This window comes from Salmo salar, chromosome ssa14 (assembly GCF_905237065.1).
Source record: "Salmo salar chromosome ssa14, Ssal_v3.1, whole genome shotgun sequence".
NCBI lineage: Eukaryota > Metazoa > Chordata > Actinopteri > Salmoniformes > Salmonidae > Salmo > Salmo salar.
In genome coordinates this window covers 10308578-10321868 of record NC_059455.1, presented here as the reverse complement: position 1 = coordinate 10321868, position 13291 = coordinate 10308578, and the positions used below count along the sequence as shown (strand labels likewise).

General features: G+C 41.2%; 1 long non-coding RNA gene across 1 annotated transcript; it reads right to left on the bottom strand.

The window, feature by feature from the left end:
- Positions 1-9073: 9073 nt before the first annotated feature.
- On the bottom strand, positions 9074-12695 carry LOC106568805 (uncharacterized). Its single transcript, XR_001320398.2, has 4 exons — positions 12338-12695; positions 11432-11472; positions 11198-11274; positions 9074-10249 (listed from the first exon to the last, which is right to left on the bottom strand). It is a non-coding gene; the product is annotated as an uncharacterized lncRNA (long non-coding RNA).
- Positions 12696-13291: the final 596 nt, after the last annotated feature.

Genomic DNA, 13291 nt, shown 5'->3' with positions numbered 1-13291 from the left:
GTTCTCGAATGAGTGAGCGTTCATGTGCAAAGGATTAGCATATCAATTGTTAATATTAATGAACTCTGTAGGGTCTTCTCAGCTGCCCTTTATGACCCATTGTTCAACAAGACACCAGCCATGCCTGTTAGCCACTAGGGCACATTACTCTACCAATTCTTTGTGATGATAATTACTGTTTGTATACTTTCTGTGAATTACTTAGTTTAGTAAATAAATGATTTTAAGACAATTGATGTATGGATGACTCTTAGTAAAGACTGGGTTCGTGCAGATACAACAATTTACGACGTTTGGAATGAGACTGGACGCGAGGTAAAATACACCATTTAAACCAGAAGATAATCGGCCTATACTATAACAGAATATAATATATAATGTTATAATATAGGAAAGTTATATTAGGAAAATTATAGCTTTGTAATCTGAATATTTTCCTTGGTGCCCCGATCTCCTAGTTAATTACAATTAAACGATTAATCAGTTTAATCGCGTGATAATAATTACAGGGAGTTAATTGATAAACATGTCTTCAGTTTAATGGTACCCCAAAGACACAACAGGCCTGATGGAAACTTTTTGTGTAGGTAAAATTAACTATGTGAGAAATGGCGGTGGAAAGGCCTTTATGTGCAAATATTTATATAATACCATCACATCGGTGTAAACTTGGAGTCACACAATGATATGTTGTGTGATCCTCCCACTACGACTCGAGAAAGCATGCAGTTTATTAGGCTGCAGATTTTTTTTAAAACAAGGGGTAGTAAAATTGCACGGTGATGAGCTTGATGCTCCTTTCCAATAAATATTGAGGTTCTTATTCTGGTGACATGATGATTGATGCTTGGCTGCAATGATATGGAATAATTTACTCTTTATTGTATTGATATGACATTGACATTCTCTACGGATTCCTTTCTAAGCGATGAAATAAATAGATCTTAGTATTCAAAGCTATTTTCGTGTTATTATTATTGTAGCTTTTTGTGTTATTATTGTAGTATGGAAGCAGGGTGGGTAGCTTACTTTCTAAAGGTAATCCAGTACAGTGACTAATTACCTGCCCAAAAGGGTAATCAGTAATGTAACTTTTGGATTACCCAAACTCAGTAACGTAATCTGATTACTTTCAGTTATTTTTGGATAACTTTCCCTTTAAGAGGCATTAGAATGGTGTTTCATTATAGCGGTCTCTGACTTGTGTTCAGACTCGCTCAGGTGGAACAATCTTAAACTTACAGTGCCTTCGGAAAGTATTCAATTATAATCTATCTTATTCTAAAATTGATTAAATTGTTTTTTTCCCTCTTCAGTCTACACATAATACCACATAATGACAAAGCAAAAAAAATTTTTTTTTTGCAAATGCATATATTTTTTTTACTGAAATATCACATTTACATAAGTATCCAGACCCTTTACTCAGTACTTTGTTGGAGCACCTTTGGCAGTGATTACAGCCTCAAGTCTTCTTGGGTATGACGCTACAATCTTGGCACACTAGCCCAGCCAGAGTCCGGACTCTGGCTGGGCCACTCAAGGACATTCAGAGACTTGTTCCAGCTGTTTGCTTAGGGTCGTTGTCCTGTTGGAAGGTGAACCTTCGCCCCAGTCTGAGGTCCTGAGCACTCTGGTGCAGGTTTTCATCAAGGATCTCTCTGTTATTTGCTCCGTTCATCTTTGCCTTTATCCTGACTAGTCCCTTAGTCCCTACCACTGAAAAACATCCCCACAGCATGATGCTGCCACCACCATGCTTCATTGTATGGATGGTGCTAGGTTTCCTCCAGACGTGATGCTTGGTATTCAGGCCAAAGAGCTGAATCTTGGTTTCATCAGACCAGAGAATCTTGTTTCTCATGGTCTGAGAGTCTTTAGGTGCCTTTTGGCAAACTTCAAGTGAGCTGTCATGTGCCTTTCACTTAGGAGTGGCTTCGTCTGGCCACTCTACCATAAAGGCCTGATTGGTGGAGTGTTGCAGAGATGGTTGTCCTTCTGGAAGGTTCTCCCATCTCCACAGAGGAACACTAGAGCTCTGTCAGAGTGACCATTGGGTTCTTGGTCACCTCCCTGACAGGGAAGATAAGGAGTGAGAGGGGGTGGTACAGCCCTGGGAGGAAGGGAGGGACAGAGGGGCGAGAGGCAGATAGGGAGGGAGTGTAGGTGGTACAACCCTGGGAAGGAAGGAGTTTGGGGGGGTCTCATTATATTTAATCAATCAAATGTATTTTTAAAGCCCTTTTTACATCAGCAGATGTCACAAAGTACTTATACAGAAACCCGCCTAAAACCCCAGAAAGCAAGCAATGCAGGTGTAGAAACACGGTGGCTAGGGAAAACTCACTAGAAAGGCAGGAACCTAGTAAGAAACCTAGAGAAGAACCAGGCTCTGAGGGGTGGCCAGTCCTCTTCTGGCTGTGCCGGGTGGAGATTATAAGAGAACCTGGCCATTACGGTCAGATTGTTCTTCAAGATGTTCAAACATTCATAGATGACCAGCAGGGTCAAATATTAATCACAGTGGTTATCAAGGGTGCAACAGGTCAGCACCTCAGGAGTAAATGTCAGTTGGCTTTTCATAGCCGAGCATTGAGAGGTCGAGACAGCAAGTGCAGTAGATAGAGAGCGAGAAAGGGTCAAAACAGCAGGTCCGGGATAAGGTAGCAGGACCGGTGAACAGGTCAGGGTTCCATAACCGCAAGCAGAAACTGGACATTGTCCGACAAGGTAGCACATCCGGTGATTGATTATCTTTGGGTTTTTATTTTCCTCTCCCTATCCCAACATGAATAGGGTAAAGGAAACACTGTCTTTTTTATGTGCATAACTGACTATTTTATTATATATTCAATTAAAACAAATTCTCATATCTTTGAGTTACTGTACCTACTTTCCTTTTGCATATAAGCAATGTAAAGAGGCTGTGCATTCTACGGGGAAACCCCTAAAAAGTATTGTGTTGTTATAACATTGTGTATTATATTTATTGTATTTCATATTGCATTGTCGTCTAACTCAAAAAGATTTGCATGAAAAAGTATCAAATCAAATAACTCAGGTGAGTGTTTTGTTGAAAAAGGTGTACTGTACTTGTGGTCATATTGCAAATAAACTTGCAGCCTTGAATCACTCCCATTTTGTGGTGCTGAATTAAACAAAAATGAATATAAAACTGTTGTTTCCGATCAACAAATATGTTAGAATTAATGTTGTTGTATTGTACTGGAATACATGACAGCAAACTATAAATGAATGGGTTCAAATAAGGAAAACTATTCTAATAGGATTCTGACTGGGGGGCCAAGACTATTGGATCCAATAGGATTACTTTGGATTTCCAATAGGAAAAAAGTAATCCAATAGGATTCTGATAGAGGTGACAAAAATCCTATATGATTGTCAGAATCCTATAGGATTCTATTGGAAAAAACACTATTCTTATAGGATTTTTTGACTAGGGTCATGTAATTGTATTGTTATATAGAGGCAATTCTGTTTTGGATTCTTCCCAATCTACTTAAAAGGCTACTGAGAGATTCTGGCATTTAAGCCCTTGTTCTAATATCCAGAGTCAGATGAACTTGTGGATACCATTTTTATGTCTCTGCGAGCTGTATGAAGGATTTTGGCGGTAGTTTCATGTGCTAATGCTAACTAGCGTTAGCGCAATGACTGGAAGTCTACAGATACGGTAGCAATGCTACTGGAATCCACAAGTTCATCTTTCACTGGGTCAGTAGAACAAGGGCTTGAATGCCAGAATCTCGCAGTATCCCTTTAAAATCCTGTTGGGAATTCATCTTGCCTTGGTCTGCAAATGCAATCAAAGATGTGCATTAGCCTATTATAAAGGCCATATGAGCAGCTGCAAGGAGTGTTGTTAGTAAAAGCATTTAAGTTTCATTAAAAACGGTATTTTGTATTTTGCTGTGTCATGTAGGTAGTAAGCCATGCATGATACAAATATACTGAGCTGTCCATAGTGTTCAACATGATTTTTGAATGACTACTTCATCGCCAAGAAACAGAAAAGAGCTAAGCACAGGCAAAATCCCAGAGGAAAACATAGTTCAGTCTGCTTTCCAACAGACACTAGGAAACAAATTCACCTTTCAGCAGGACAATAACCTAAAAAAACATGACCAATATACACTGGACATAGAATGTTCCTGAGTGGCCTAGTTACAGTTTTGACTTACATTGGCTTGAAAATCTATGGCAAAACTCGAAAATGGCTGTTTAGGCATGATCAACAACCAAGTTGACAGAGCTTGAAGAATTTTAAAAAGAATAATGTAAAACATATTGTACAATCCAGGTGTACAAAACTCTAAGAGACTTACCCAGAAAGACTCACAGGTGCAATAGTGAAGACATCAACACTAGGAAATAACACATATGGAATCATGTAGTAACCAAAAAAGTGTTAAACAAATCAAAATATATTTTGAGATTCTTCAAAGTAGCCACCCTTAGCCTTGATGACGGCTTTGCACACTCTTGGCATTTTCTCAACCAGCTTCATGAGGTAGTCACCTGGAATGCATTTCAATTAACTTCTTTGGGATGGGGGCAGTATTTTCACGGCTGGATAAAAAACGTACCCGATTTCATCTGGTTACTACTCCTGCCCAGAAACTAGAATATGCATATAATTAGTAGATTTGGATAGAAAACACTCTAAAGTTTCTAAAACTGTTTGAATGGTGTCTGTGAGTATAACAGAACTCATATGGCAGGCCAAAACCTGAGAAGATTCTATACAGGAAGTGCCCTTTCTGACCATTTGTTCTCCTTCTAGGGCATCTCTATCAAAAATACAGCATGTCTGCTGTAACATGACATTTTCTAAGGCTTCCATTGGCTCAAGGAAGGCGCCAGAAAGTGGAATGACAGCTCTCCAGTCTCTGGGCAAAAAACAACAGGGGTTTTTGTGAGTGGTCCTTCTGAGAACAATGACACTGAGGCGCGCGTGCACGAGATGACTCAATTTTTTTCTTTCAGTGTTTGAATGAACACAACGTCGCCCAGTTGGAATATTATTGCTATTTTACGAGAAAAATAGCATAAAAATGTATTTTAAACAGCGTTTGACATGCTTCGAAGTACGGTAATGGAATATTTTGAATTTTTTTGTTACGAAATGCGCCGGCGCGTCACCCTTCGGATAGTGACTTGAACGCAAGAACAAAAGAGAGCTATTTGGATATAACTATGGATTATTTCAAACCAAAACAACATTTGTTGTTGACGTAGAAGTCCTGGAAGTGCATTCTGACGAAGAACAGCAAAGGTAATCCAATTTTTCTTGTAGTAAATCTGAGTTTGGTGAGGGCCAAACTTGGTTGGTGTCAAATTAGCTAGCCGTGATGGCTGGGCTATCTACTCAGAATATTGCAAAATGTGCTTTCACTGAAAAGCTATTTTAAAATCTGACACCGCGATTGCATAAAGGAGTTCTGTATCTATAATTCTTAAAATAATTGTTATGTTTTTTGTGAACGTTTATCGTGAGTAATTTAGTAAATTCACCGGAAGTTTGCGGTGGGTATGCTAGTTCTGAACATCACATGCTAATGTAAAAAGCTGTTTTTTGATATAAATATGAACTTGATTGAACAAAACATGCATGTATTGTATAACATAATGTCCTAGGAGTGTCATCTGATGAAGATCATCAAAGGTTAGTGCTGCATTTAGCTGTGGTTTTGATTTTTGTGACATATATGATTGCTTTGAAAATGGCTGTGTGATTATTTTTGGGAGGGAACTCTCCTGACATAATCTAATGTTTTGCTTTCGTTGTAAAGCCTTTTTGAAATCGGACAATGTGGTTAGATAAAGGAGAGTCTTGTCTTTAAAATGGTGTAAAATAGTCATATGTTTGAGAAATTTAAGTTTTTGCATTTTTGAGGTATTTGTAATTCGCGCCACTCTATACCATTGGATATTGGTGAGGCGTTCCGCTAGCGGAACGTCTGTCCCTAAGAGGTTTTAAGTCAAATGACACCGCTAGTCCTGCTCACATTGCCCTACCCTATGCTTTGACCTCTTTCTCCCCTCTCTCTCCAGATGAAATCTTGCGACTTGTGACGGCCGGCCGCCCAACAACCTGCCCGCTTGACCCTATCCCCTCCTCTCTTCTCCAGACCATTTCCGGAGACCTTCTCCCCTACCTCACCTCGCTCATCAACTCATCCTTGACTGCTGGCTACGTCCCTTCCGTCTTCAAGAGAGCGAGAGTTGCACCCCTTCTCAAAAAACCTACACTCGATCCCTCCGATGACAACAACTACAGACCAGTATCCCTTCTTTCTTTTCTCTCCAAAACTTTTGAGCGTGCCGTCCTTGGCCAGCTCTCTTGCTATCTCTCTCAGAATTACCTTCTTGATCCAAATCAGTCAGGTTTCAAGACTGGTCATTCAACTGAGACTGCTCTTCTCTGTGTCACGGAGGCTCTCCGCACTGCTAAAACTAACTCTCTCTCCTCTGCTCTCATCCTTCTAGACCTATCTGCTGCCTTTGATACTGTGAACCATCAGATCCTCCTCTCCACCCTCTCCGAGTTGGGCATCTCCGGCGCGGCTCACTCTTGGATTGCGTCCTACCTGACAGGTCGCTCCTACCAGGTGGCGTGGCGAGAATCCGTCTCCGCACCACGTGCTCTCACCACTGGTGTCCCCCAGGGCTCAGTTCTAGGCCCTTTCCTATTCTCGCTATACACCAAGTCACTTGGCTCTGTCATATCCTCACATGGTCTCTCCTATCATTGCTACGCAGACGACACACAATTAAACTTCTCCTTTCCCCCTTCTGATAACCAGGTGGCGAATCGCATCTCTGCATGTCTGGCAGACATATCAGTGTGGATGGCGGACCACCACCTCAAGCTGAAACTCGGCAAGACAGAGCTGCTCTTCCTCCCGGGGAAGGACTGCCCGTTCCATGATCTTGCCATCACGGTTGACAACTCCATTGTGTCCTCCTCCCAGCGTGCTAAGAGCCTTGGCGTGACCCTGGACAACACCCTGTCGTTTTCCACTAACATCAAGGCGGTGACCCGATCCTGTAGGTTCATGCTCTACAACATTCGCAGAGTACGACCCTGCCTTACACAGGAAGCGGCGCAGGTCCTAATCCAGGCACTTGTCATCTCCCGTTGGGATTACTGCAACTCGCTGCTGGCGGGGCTCCCTGCCTGTGCCATTAAACCCCTACAACTCATCCAGAACGCCGTAGCCCATCTGGTGTTCAACCTTCCCAAGTTCTCTCACGTCACCCCGCTCCTCCGCACACTCCACTGGCTTCCAGTTGAAGCTCGCATCTGCTACAAGACCATGGTGCTTGCCTACGGAGCTGTGAGGGGAACGGCACCTCTGTACCTTCAGGCTCTGATCAGTCCCTACACCCAAAGAAGGGCACTGCGTTCATCCACCTCTGGCCTGCTCGCCTCCCTACCTCTGCGGAAGCACAGTTCCTGCTCAGCCCAGTCAAAACTGTTCACTGATCTGGCACCCCAATGGTGGAACAAGCTCCCTCACGACGCCAGGACAGCGGAGTCAATCACCACCTTCCGGAGACACCTGAAACCCCACCTCGTTAAGGAATACCTGGGATAGGATAAAGTAATCCTTCCACCCCCCCCCCCAAAAAAAAGATATAGATGTACTATTGTAAAGTGGTTGTTCCACTGGATATCATAAGGTGAATGCACCAATTTGTAAGTTGCTCTGGATAAGAGCGTCTGCTAAATGACGTAAATGTAACTGTTCAGAGGAGACTGGGTGAATCAATACATCATGGTCGAATTGTTGCTAAAAAACACTACTAAAGGACACCAATAAGAAGAAGACTTGCTTGGGCCAAGAAACACGAGCACGAGCAATGGAAATTTTAGATTTTTGGTTCCAACCGCTCTCTTTGTGAGACGCAGAGTAGATTAATGAATGAATGATCTCCGCATGTGTGGTTCCCACCGTGAAGCATGGAGGAGGAGGTGTGATGGTGCTTTGCATGTGACACTGTGATTTATTTAGAATTCAAGGAACACTTAACCAGCATAGCTACCCCAGCATTCTGCAGCGATACGCCATCCAATCTGGTTTGCACATAGTGGGACTATCATTTGTTTTTCAACAGGACAATGACCCAATACACCTCCAGGCTGTGTATGGGCTATTTGACCAAGAAGGAGAGTGATGGAGTGCTGCTTCAGATGACCTGGCTTCCACAATCACCTAACCTCAACCCAATTGAGATGGTTTGGGATGAGTTGGACCGCAGAGTGAAGGAAAAGCAGCCAACAAGTGCTCAGCATATGTGGGAACTCCTTCAAGACTGTTGGAAAAGCATTCCAGGTGAAGCTGGTTGAGTGAATGCCAAGAGTGTGAAAAGTTGTCATCAAGGCAAAGGGTGGCTACTTTGAAGAATCTAAAATATATTTTGATTTGTTTAACACTTTTTTGGTTACTACATGGTTCCATATGTGTTCTTTCAGAGTTTTGATGTCTTCACTATTATTCTACAATGTAGAAAATAGTAAAACATAAAGAAAAACCCTTGAATGAGTAGGTGTGTCCAAACTTTTGACTGGTACTGTATATGGCTGACTTGCTTATATAAACATGGTTTCTACTGACTCCTTGTGGATTTGTGTACAGTAACTCGATAAGAACCGCATTCTCCTTCAATAATTCTGAATGCCGACATGAGTTTTGACACATAGCTCTAAATATATGCAAGTGCAAGCAAACAAGCTGCTATGAGGTAGGCCTTCCTTCAGCACTTTCAAAATGGATACCGACAGAAATTCAGGTAGATGTTAGGTCAGATAAATTCCTTAACTTTACTCTTCTTTAAGTCACAACACACACACACAGAGAGAGAGAGAGAGAGAGAGAGAGAGAGAGAGAGAGAGAGAGAGAGAGAGAGAGAGAGAGAGAGAGAGAGAGAGAGAGAGAGAGAGAGAGAGAGAGAGAGAGATAGAGAGAGAGAGAGAGAGATGCGGTTAGCCTACCATTTGAAGTATTTTATTAGGCCTATTGTGGTCTAAAAAGGTAGGAAAACACAATCATGAGGATCCACTTTTATAGACAATATACCGACGCGCATTGCACAAACAAAACAACCCTCCAAATATCAACTGGAATTACATGGGTCTATTACTGAACTTTTTGTTGGAAAAAAAATATTTAAATGGGAAGAGACTGTCACTGGCAAACATGGTTACAGACCAAACAACATTATATAGTATCCCCTCCTAGCGGAGAAAAGCACATTATAATTATAATGCACAAAGTAAGCAAAACAATGAAATGCATAATTCCAACATTGCTTAAAATTATATACTAAAGAGATAGACCTATGTAAGAAATATAACAGTTGAGATGTACAAACTATGGCATAAGGGAACGACGAGCGGATAAGAGGCAAGCTGTAATTTCAATTAACACATTAATGATGAGCAAGCCAAGACGGATGTAGTCAATATGCCTATTCGTTCAACACTTTTGAAATGGTCAGCGACAGAATTCAGAACATCAGCCGTTCTTACAGTATTTTCCCTGTATAGCTAAGTCAGAACGGTAGGATAAACAACGGGGGCATATAAGGAGACAATGAAAGCTCTTACAATATTCGATGATGACATTTCTCTAAAACAGGCTAATCAGTCCACCAAGTCAGAACATTAGGCAAAATTCTGAGAGGGAAAGGGTGTGACACACATGGGCTACTAACAGCTTTACTACACAACATACAGGTGGCACGGCAGTCCTTCTTGTGGGCAAACTTTGTCATCAAACTTTGTCATCAAAGTCTAGCATTCTCTGGATTTATGGTGCTTTCAAGACAACTGGGACATTGAAAAAAACAAGGTTGAATCATGACGTCAGTGACCTTCAGGTCGAAAAGTCGGTGCTCTAGAAAGAAGCCCGAGTTCCCGACTTGGAATTCCGAGTCGAATGGCTCGTAAAAGCTACTTTCAAAAACTACTGGCTGAAATTATACAAACCTCTGTAACATCACTTTTAAAAAAATGACTGAAACAGAATAAAAAAAATCATAGAAAATTCAGCAAGTAGTATAATAGTTCAAATCTGCATACTGTATAAGTTGCAGCACATGATGTACCATAAAAACGTTAACCTGTCATGCATTGAATCATAATCCATCAAACCTTCTGGACAGTTTTCACAGTCAGCTGAAAGTCCAGATCAGGTTGCTGCGCACCAATGATGTCATAGAGCTAGAAGAGAGAATATTTTACGTAATCTTAAACTCATCTGATCCATATCTTATTCCAACAGAAATAGTAATATTATAATAAATAACAAATATTCAGTGGAACTATATATAAACTATATACATACTGTACATTGCTATCATGGAAATACACTGAACAAAAATATAAACACAACCTGTACAGTGTTGGTCCCATGCTTCATGAGCTGAAATAAAAGATCCAAGATATTTTCCCTACGCAAAAATATATTATTTTTCTCACATTTTGTGCACAAATATGTTTACATCCCTGTCAGTGAGCATTTCTCCTTTGCCAAGATAATTCATCCACCTGACTGGTGTGGCATATTACAAAGATGATTAAACAGCATGATCATTACACAGGTGCACCTTGTGCCGGGGACAACAAAATGCCACTGTAAAATGTGCAGTTTTGTCACACAACGCCACAGATGTCTCAAGTTTTGAGGGAGTGTGCAATTGGCATGCTTATTGCAAGAATGTCCACCAGAGATGTTGCCAGAGAATTGAATGTTAATTTCTCTACCATAAGCTGCCTCCAATGTCATTTTAGAGAATTTGGCAGTACATCCAACCAGCCTCACAACCGCAGACCACGTGTATGGCGTCCTGTGGGCGAGCGGTTTGCTGATATCAACATAGTGAACAGAGTGCCCCATGGGGGCGGTGTGGTTATGGTGAGGGCAGGCATAAGCTACAGACAACGAACACAATTGCATTTTATAGATGGCAATTTGAATGCACAAATTACCATGAAGAGAATGAATTTATTTCAATTGACAGATTTCCTCATAGGAACTGTAACTCAGTAAAATCAATGAAATTGTTGCATGTTGCGTTTATATTTTTGTTCAGCAGATGCATCACTGTTAGGGTCGAGTTTTTTTTTTTTAATCAAGCAGACCACCATGATTGCATAAGGAAACATTACCTGACTCAAGACTGGATCAACTGTAGTCTTATTTAGCTCCCGATAAGAAGTGACAGCTGTTCGAAGAATTGCAAATCCTATTAGGGTAAGAGTATTAGATTAATTCAGTATATAAAGACAATTATTAAAGGATCATAATTAAATGTATGTACTTCATGCTTATATACTTGTCGCTGCTTCAGTACCAAAAGGTGGGTCCACGTATGGAGTAGTAAGAGATGGAGGTGTTGTTACCTGTGTTGTGCTGTTCACTTGTCCCATTGAAGGTGTTGGAGCTGATGGGGAAAATATTGACATGAAATTGTATCTCATTAGCCTGAATTCCAGACCTGTTTTATGCTAACATTTCATTCCTTGTACTCAGTGTCATTATGGAAAACATTAAAAAAATTACAAGGAGTGGAATGTTAGCATAAAACAGGTCTTTTTTTATTGCTGGTTGTGGTCATACAGTAGATATGAGATACTAGACTGGGTACCAGTCTGTTTGGGCTAACATTTCATTCCTTGTACTCAGTGTCATTATGGAAAACATTAAAAAAATTACAAGGAGTGGAATGTTAGCCCAAACAGACTGGTACCCAGTCTAGTATCTCATATCTACTGTATGACCACAACCAGCAATAAAAAAAGTTTTCCACAGTAGTCATCACACTTCTCTACTTTATTCTATAATTTTAAATACCACACACAAAATTATCCAGATTCAATGATCTGATTTGTTATATTTTTTATTTTTCCTTTATTTAACTACGCAAGTCAGTTAAGAACAAATTCTTATTTTCAATGACGGCCTAGGAACAGTGGGTTAACTGCCTTGTTCAGGGGCAGAACGACAGATTTTTACCTTGTCAGCTCGGGGATTCAATCTTGTAACCTTTCGGTAACTAGTCCAACGCTCTAACCACTAGGCTACCTGTCGTCCTATTGCATTGTTCTATTCTTTTCCACCCATAATAAATAAGTTAGACTTACTCATGATGCTCACTACTCATGACTGGAAGACACACTGACTATTCCGTGTCTTCACTGATGTCTGGGTTTGGTCATACTTTAGCAATCATTGTCCTCTGGACTAAAGGTCTCACACACCTTTATTTTGATCATAAACACAAAAAAAATATTAAATGGATAACTTACCAAAGGTTTGTCCTGCAGACAACGCAAAACATCCACCACAAAATAATAGGAACAGCATTATGTCGTTTCAGATGACAGAACACAGACTGTGCTCTGGTGTGACAAGATTCAGTTCAGCGAGTCCGTCTGACAATCTTTGTGTGGCACGAGGAAGTGGTCGCCTCTTTTCTTTGCGGAAGGGAGTTGCCTTTTGAACAATGCCCAGGTTTTCAAAGAAATCATTTGTGGCACAAGTGATTTGAGCCAAAAAGTCAGGCAGCCTCTTCTTGAACCTATTTGAATAGCTATGAGGAAGTTGTTTCATATATCAGACACACCGGTTTTTTTGGCATTTACCCCCTTTCTCCCCATTTTCGATCTCATCTCATCGCTGCAACTCCCCAAAAGAGATGCTGAAACATGAGGTGATGGGGTGATGGCAGTGGATGAATGACAATGGGCCTCAGGATCTTGTCATGGTATCTCTGTGCATTCAAATTGCCATCGATAAAATGCAATTGTGTTTGTTGTCCGTAGCTTATGCCTGCCAATACCATAACACCAATTGCACCATGGGGCACTCTGTTCACAATGTTGACATCAGCAAACCGCTCGCCCACACAAAGCCATACAGGCTGTCTGCAAATCTGCCAAGTACAGTTGAAACCCGGGATTAATCCGTGAAGAGCAGTGGCCATTGAAGATGAGCATTTGCCAAACTGCAGTCAGGTCAAGACCCTGGTGAGGATGACGCGCACGCAGATGAGTTTCCCTGAAACGGTTTCTGACAGTCTGTGCAGAAATTCTTTGGTTAAGCGAACCAACAGTTTCATTAGCTGTCCGGGTGGCTGGTCTCAGACGATCCTGCAGGTGAAGCAAGTGGATTTGGAGGTTCTGGGCTGGGGTGGTTACATGTTGTCTGCTGTTGTGAGGCCGATTGGACGACAAATTCTTATGGTAGAGAAATTAACTTTA